The sequence below is a fragment of the Plecotus auritus genome (genome assembly GCF_963455305.1).
Source record: "Plecotus auritus genome assembly, chromosome: 1".
NCBI classification, from domain to species: Eukaryota; Metazoa; Chordata; class Mammalia; order Chiroptera; family Vespertilionidae; genus Plecotus; species Plecotus auritus.
The window spans coordinates 207094376-207100497 of record NC_137770.1 but is presented as its reverse complement, the minus strand read 5'-3'; positions in this window follow the sequence as shown (position 1 = coordinate 207100497).

Genomic DNA, 6122 nt, shown 5'->3' with positions numbered 1-6122 from the left:
TAGGGGCATTCAGGCAGGCAGAGTGGATAGGGGCATCAGGCAGGCAGAGTGGATAGGGGCATTCAGAGAGGCAGGCAGAGTGGATAGGGGCATTCAGGCAGGCAGGCAGGCCAGCGTTTAGGAGCCAGCGGTCCTGGATTGTGAGCGGGATGTGCAACTGCCAGATTGGGCCTAAACTGTCAGTCAGCCATCCCCTGAGGGGTCCTGGATTGCAAGAGGGTGCAGGCTGGGCTGAGGGACACCTCCCCCCACTCCATGCACAAATTTCATGCACCAGGCCTCTAGTGGTAAAATAGCAAGGGAAATTGTGGTACACGGAATTCAAATTGACGGAGGCTCATAGTAGTGAACTTTAGCTTGTCAAACAAATGTGAGGATTTATTCCCTTTGCTCCGTGCTAATAGTACAGCGCTTAAGGAATGAAAAATAGAAAGAATAAATGAAACTAGAATTACAAAGAGCCTGAGGAACTTCTTTTTAAATTCACACTTTGTGGACTTCACTTCTTTTAGGCAATGAAATCTCAGATTTATTTGGTTTCCCTTAGAAGAAAATAAATTACTGTGACTTTCCCAAAACATTTGTAATTGTATCCCCAGGCAGCTTTAGAGCTGCCCCTTCATTAATACTTTGCATTCTGTAGCTGCTGTTGTCTGTTAGAATCACAATAAACACTGCTCACAACCAGCCATTCCTTCCTTATACCATAACCAAATTGCTCAGAATATATTGCCAGTTGGCTTAAATCCACACACATTATTTTTGCCACTCAAACTATAAATATATTCATCTCCAAATATTTCTAATGTAAATTTTGAGTAATAGGACTTCTCTGACAGAATTATATTTCAAAAATCATAAAATCCACTCTTGACAATACAAAAGACTTAAAATAATATTGAATATTTACATCACTGTTTATTGACTTTGAATAGTGACTGCCTAAGAGGATTTGGCATTTTCCTCCCTGAGACATGGCATTATTAAAAACTTTAAAGCCCTATCAATCAACTGCAGCTGTTGATTGTTCAATTACAGTGAGGTTCAATCACAGGTATTTAAAGTGAATGTCATCCTCTTCCTAAGTAAATAATGATATTTTCATCTATGAATTTAATTCAGGCAGGTATTTTTTAATCTGTGATTCACTGATATACATGGATGTATTTTAGCATCCTTAAATCCACTGAGATTGTATGCACAATTGGGCATATGATTTTTTTTCTAGTGGAATAGAAAAAATCTAAAGATACCAGTAGATTAAAAAATGCAACCATAAACCAAAATAATCATTAATAGCAAAATTATTGTTTCTATGACATTAGGATTGAAAATATAACTTTTTTTTCTGTTTTTCTCACTTCCTATAATAATAAATAAATAACATGTTTTAACTTGACTATGGTAACTTAGACTCTAAAATTATTTTATTTCTGGATGAAAAGTTTTTAAATTATCATTTAAAGACAATTTTCGTATCACATGCAGAGAAGTATTGGATATGATTTAAGAGAAATGACAGCAGAACCCTGCCTTTTGCTAAAATCAATAAATAACATTGTGACACATGAATATTGTAAGCCAGAATTTTTTATTATGCTTCCAATAGCAACCTGTGACCCATGATACAGGATAGCTATAAGAAGTTCTTTTTAGGGTTGTCATGGAATCAAGCTTTTCAAAGGTCTGCGCCAGGGCACCAACTGATTTTTACTTTATGCCTTTTGTAAAAGCCCAAACAAGTTTTTGTTGGCTGCTTGATTGATTTTGTTGTTTGGATGGTTTTGTCCTTTAAAGTATTTTAAAACCACAAAATCCAGCGCTTAGAGTATGTTCATCTAACAAATAGGTCTGGGTAGTCTAGAAGAGAGCTAATAGGGCATATTTCTAATTATCCTCATATAACATTTAAGTTAAAAATAAAAGAGTCCAATTTCAGAAGAATGAATAAAATAAAAGACACTTAACTTCCTGTAAATTTAATCTCATCATTTGTAAAATCTTTTCTAGCTCAAAAATGGTATGACTTCAGTTTCAAAAAAGTCTGGTAAATGAACCTTAGAAACAATACTGCATTGATCAGGGTAATGGGTTGAATGAGATGTAATGAGTATCAGTGATTCCATCTCAGAAGAATCTGGCTATTAAACACCAAAGGTCAATTACAGCCACCAGCTACTCAGATATTTTCATTTCAGATACCAGGTAAATGAGTTTGAGCAGAATCTGGGCTTGTGGACTTGAATCAATATAGTTGTACAAGAAGTACACTTAAGTATAGTGTCTTATGCTAATGAGGCAAGCAACCCATTGTTTCCTCCAGCTTCTTGAGTTGATCTAAGAACGGTACTTATTAAATACTGGTAGCCCTGCACACAAATCCGTGCACCAGTAGCTCACCAGTAGCTTGCTGCCTCCCTCCAGTAGTTCCCTCCATCCCCCTTCCCCCTGCCCCCCCCTTATAGCTTGAGGCCCTGCCCTCTCCTGTAGCTCTCTGCTACCCACTTGTAGCTCACTGCCCCACCCTTCTGATCCGTGATCCGGTTATGAAGTCAGTTTTTATGCTTCATGGCATAATGACCATTTGCATATTACATCTTTATTATATAGGATTATAATTGGAAGGATAATCTACTTTCCAGTGCCATAGAGCAAGAGGAACAATAGACTCCAGTAGAAGTGTATCAGAAACGTGAATCTTCTGAAGTGAAATAAATATGTGAGTGCTTTCAAACTGAGAAGGTCAGCTGAAAAAGAATAACATGACTTTTTTTATTTTTTAAAAACTATATTGAAACACTTGGCCATGTGTCCAATATTGAAATGTGTAGATATTTCAGTTATAGAAATTTATTTTCCTTTTGTTTATATGACTCACGGAAGAAGAGCCAACCCTCCTTTTTCAGTGAAATGGCATAAATAATTGCTCATTTTAGAAACATAATATTCAGCTACAACTGTCAACATTATTAAAATAAGTTCAAGTATGCTAATGAGAAAGTTGCCCCCATTAAAATATATTTAAAAATGAACATGAGCAATTAAGATTAAGAAATCTATATATAAAAGGCTAATATGCAAAGTGTCCCCTGGAGAGTTCAACTGGGAGACCGGAGTACAGTTGCTCACTATGATGGGCACTGACCACCAGGGGGCAGCGCAGAATGAAGGAAGGCCCTGGCTGGAAGCCAGAGGCCCCATTGGCCCTGATCGCCGGCCAGGCCTAGGGACCCTACCCATGCATGAATTTCGTGCATCAGGCCAATAGTATAAATATAATAAAAAATACTAGGAAAAATAATTGCAAATGTAAGAGATAGCAATAATTACAGTATATCTTCTCTTTGCCATCTGTAAATCTGTTTCTGTTTTGTTTCATTTGTTTTTGTTGTATTTTTTACATCCCACATATCAGTGAAATCATGCAGTATTTTGTCTTTGTCTATCTTTCTTATTTCACTTAGTATAATAACCTAGGTTTTGTGTTTTTAAATAATTTTGAGCATTTTTTTCTCACATGTTTTAAGCAACTTTATCAAACTACAGTTAAAAAACAAAATCTCACTTCAGCAGAGAACTTCTGCCTCTGGGAATGCTTTTGTACATTTCCACCACCAAACCTCCTCTGAAGGAAGGCTAATTACAGGCTTCAATATGCACCTGTGTGAAAATTAACTTTTAACTTTTAAGCAGCCTTTAAAATAAATGGCTTTTAATTATTATCATTATGCGAAAACTGTATAAATGCCTTTAATTGTACTTATAAAGTAACATTTGCTATAATCACCTCTAATATCCGGGAGCAACCAAAAAGGTTTTACTTTTTTATTATTAAAATAAAAATAGATGAAACCCTTCTTATTGATTCACAGGTCATTTTAGTTTATTTTATAAGCACAAATGATATAATTGAAATACATGGACTGCTAAAATTTAACATGTATTGAATAGTAGTTAGTTAAATTTAAAGACCTTGAAAATAACTTTAATTACTGGAAGATTAAAGGTCAAGGTACAAAATATTCAACTGTGATATTGAATTTTATGATTAGATTCAGCTTAGATAATGGGCATAACATTTTTATAGAGAAGTATGATTGAACATACACGTTTTAAAAATAAGAATGTTTTATTTATTTAAAAATTATTTGATGCTATTGAGACAGAAAAAAAGGTAGATAGACAGGGGCCAGACCATGGAAGGAGGAAGTGAAACCAGGAACCCAGCTAGGTGGAGTTACTAAGACACCCCAACTGGGGTGGGAAGGAAGGGTGCATGTGAGAGGCATGAACTTTAAAATGTATGGATATTGCTAAGATAGACAGTGTGCAGATTACCAATAACAAGGCAGTGAGGCAAACATATATGCAGAAATATCACCGGCTCCCTTCCCTACTCCCTGGGTGCAGCACACAATAGATACCTGACATTCCTGTGGTGGGGGAGCACATCCTCTGTGCCCTTATGGCTTATGGCCATGTGGGCCCCATACATGGACTATTCGACTTAATTAACTTGGACACTAGACTATTCCCGACTGTAACATGGAGAGGAATCTCCAGACACTGGCCTGCTCCTGGAACCCCAGCTGCACCTTTCCCAGGACTAGCTTCTCCCAATAAACTTTGGTTCCATTAATTGTTTTGTCTGTAACTTCATTCTTCAATCTTTGTGAGACATTCTTCAATCTTTGCATGCCTCCTACTGGCAGTCAAGCCCACAACCAGAGCATGTGCCCCAACCAGGATTTGAACAGTGACCTCTTGGTTCATAGGTAGACACTCAACCACTGAGCCACACAGGCCGGGCATGCTATGATATTTCTATTGTCTCCTTAAAAAAATCACATTGCTTAAAATTGCTGTGTGTGTCTGCAAATGAGTCAGAGAATAACTTTTATTTTCACACAACTTTGTTAAAAGACAAATGTACTACAGGTCTATTTTTATTCAACCTTCGCCAAACAATTTTTAGAAAATACTTGCAAACAATCAAAAACACCTTTAAAGCATCAGCTTGAGGTAGAAAGGATGGAAGGGGTGGGAAGAGAAACAGTATTCTGTGATAATATAGGGTGGCATGGCAGCTGATTCATCTTTAATTTTTCTTTTGATATTTTTCCCTTCTCCAGCTACTTTTAATAAGAAATGTGAACCCTAGCCAGTTTTGCTCGGTGGATAGAACATCAGCCTGCAAACTGAAGGGTCCTGGGTTTGATTCTCGTCAAGTGCACATGCCCAAGTTGTGGGCTCCAGTAGGGGTCATGCAGAAGGCAACCACCCAATGATTCTCTCTCATCATTGATGTTTCTATCTCTCTCTCCCTCTCCCTTCCTCCCTGAAATCAACATATAAATATATATATATATATATATATATATATATATATATATATATATTTAAATAATAAGAAATGTGTGAAGAAATATGTATGAGATAAAGAAGTAGTGTTTTACAAACACTGAAAAGTTTTATTTGGGGCTAGAAAAAGTATTATTCTAGGCAATTATTTAAAAAGTATTAGAGTATTGATTAGAATAAGTGAACTATAAGATTTATTTTTAATATTATATGTAATCAAAAATCTAGTAATAGTCATAAAATTCTGATGTTAATTTATTGAATCATGTATGCTTACTTATGGTTGCAAAATTTAAATATGTACATTATTGACAACTATTCTTAACAAACTCCAAATGGAAGGTGCAAAGCTCTGTCTTGTCAGGGATCATAATAATTCCTACATTAAGAGAGTTGGAGATAGAAGCTGTAATTTGTAATTGTATCTTTGCACTCCTGCTTAAAATTATTCCCAGCCTTTGTTTGGAAGAGTATATATATGTATCACATCCATCCTTGCTGCATCAAAGATCTTCTAGTCTGCAATGACGTATGAACTTCTGAGTTTGGCATCAGTTAGGATCCAGTTAAGAAAACAGAAACTACTCTTAACTAAGGGATATTTATCACAGGGAATTAATTACATAGATGTATGCGGTTTAATGCATTAGGTCTTCCTTTGGATTTGCATGATTTCATGCTATTTTACTGAATGGGTATGAGGGAGTTCAAGTTTGTTGCTGTCTTCCCCTGTGATATTTTAATATTATATATTTGGGAAT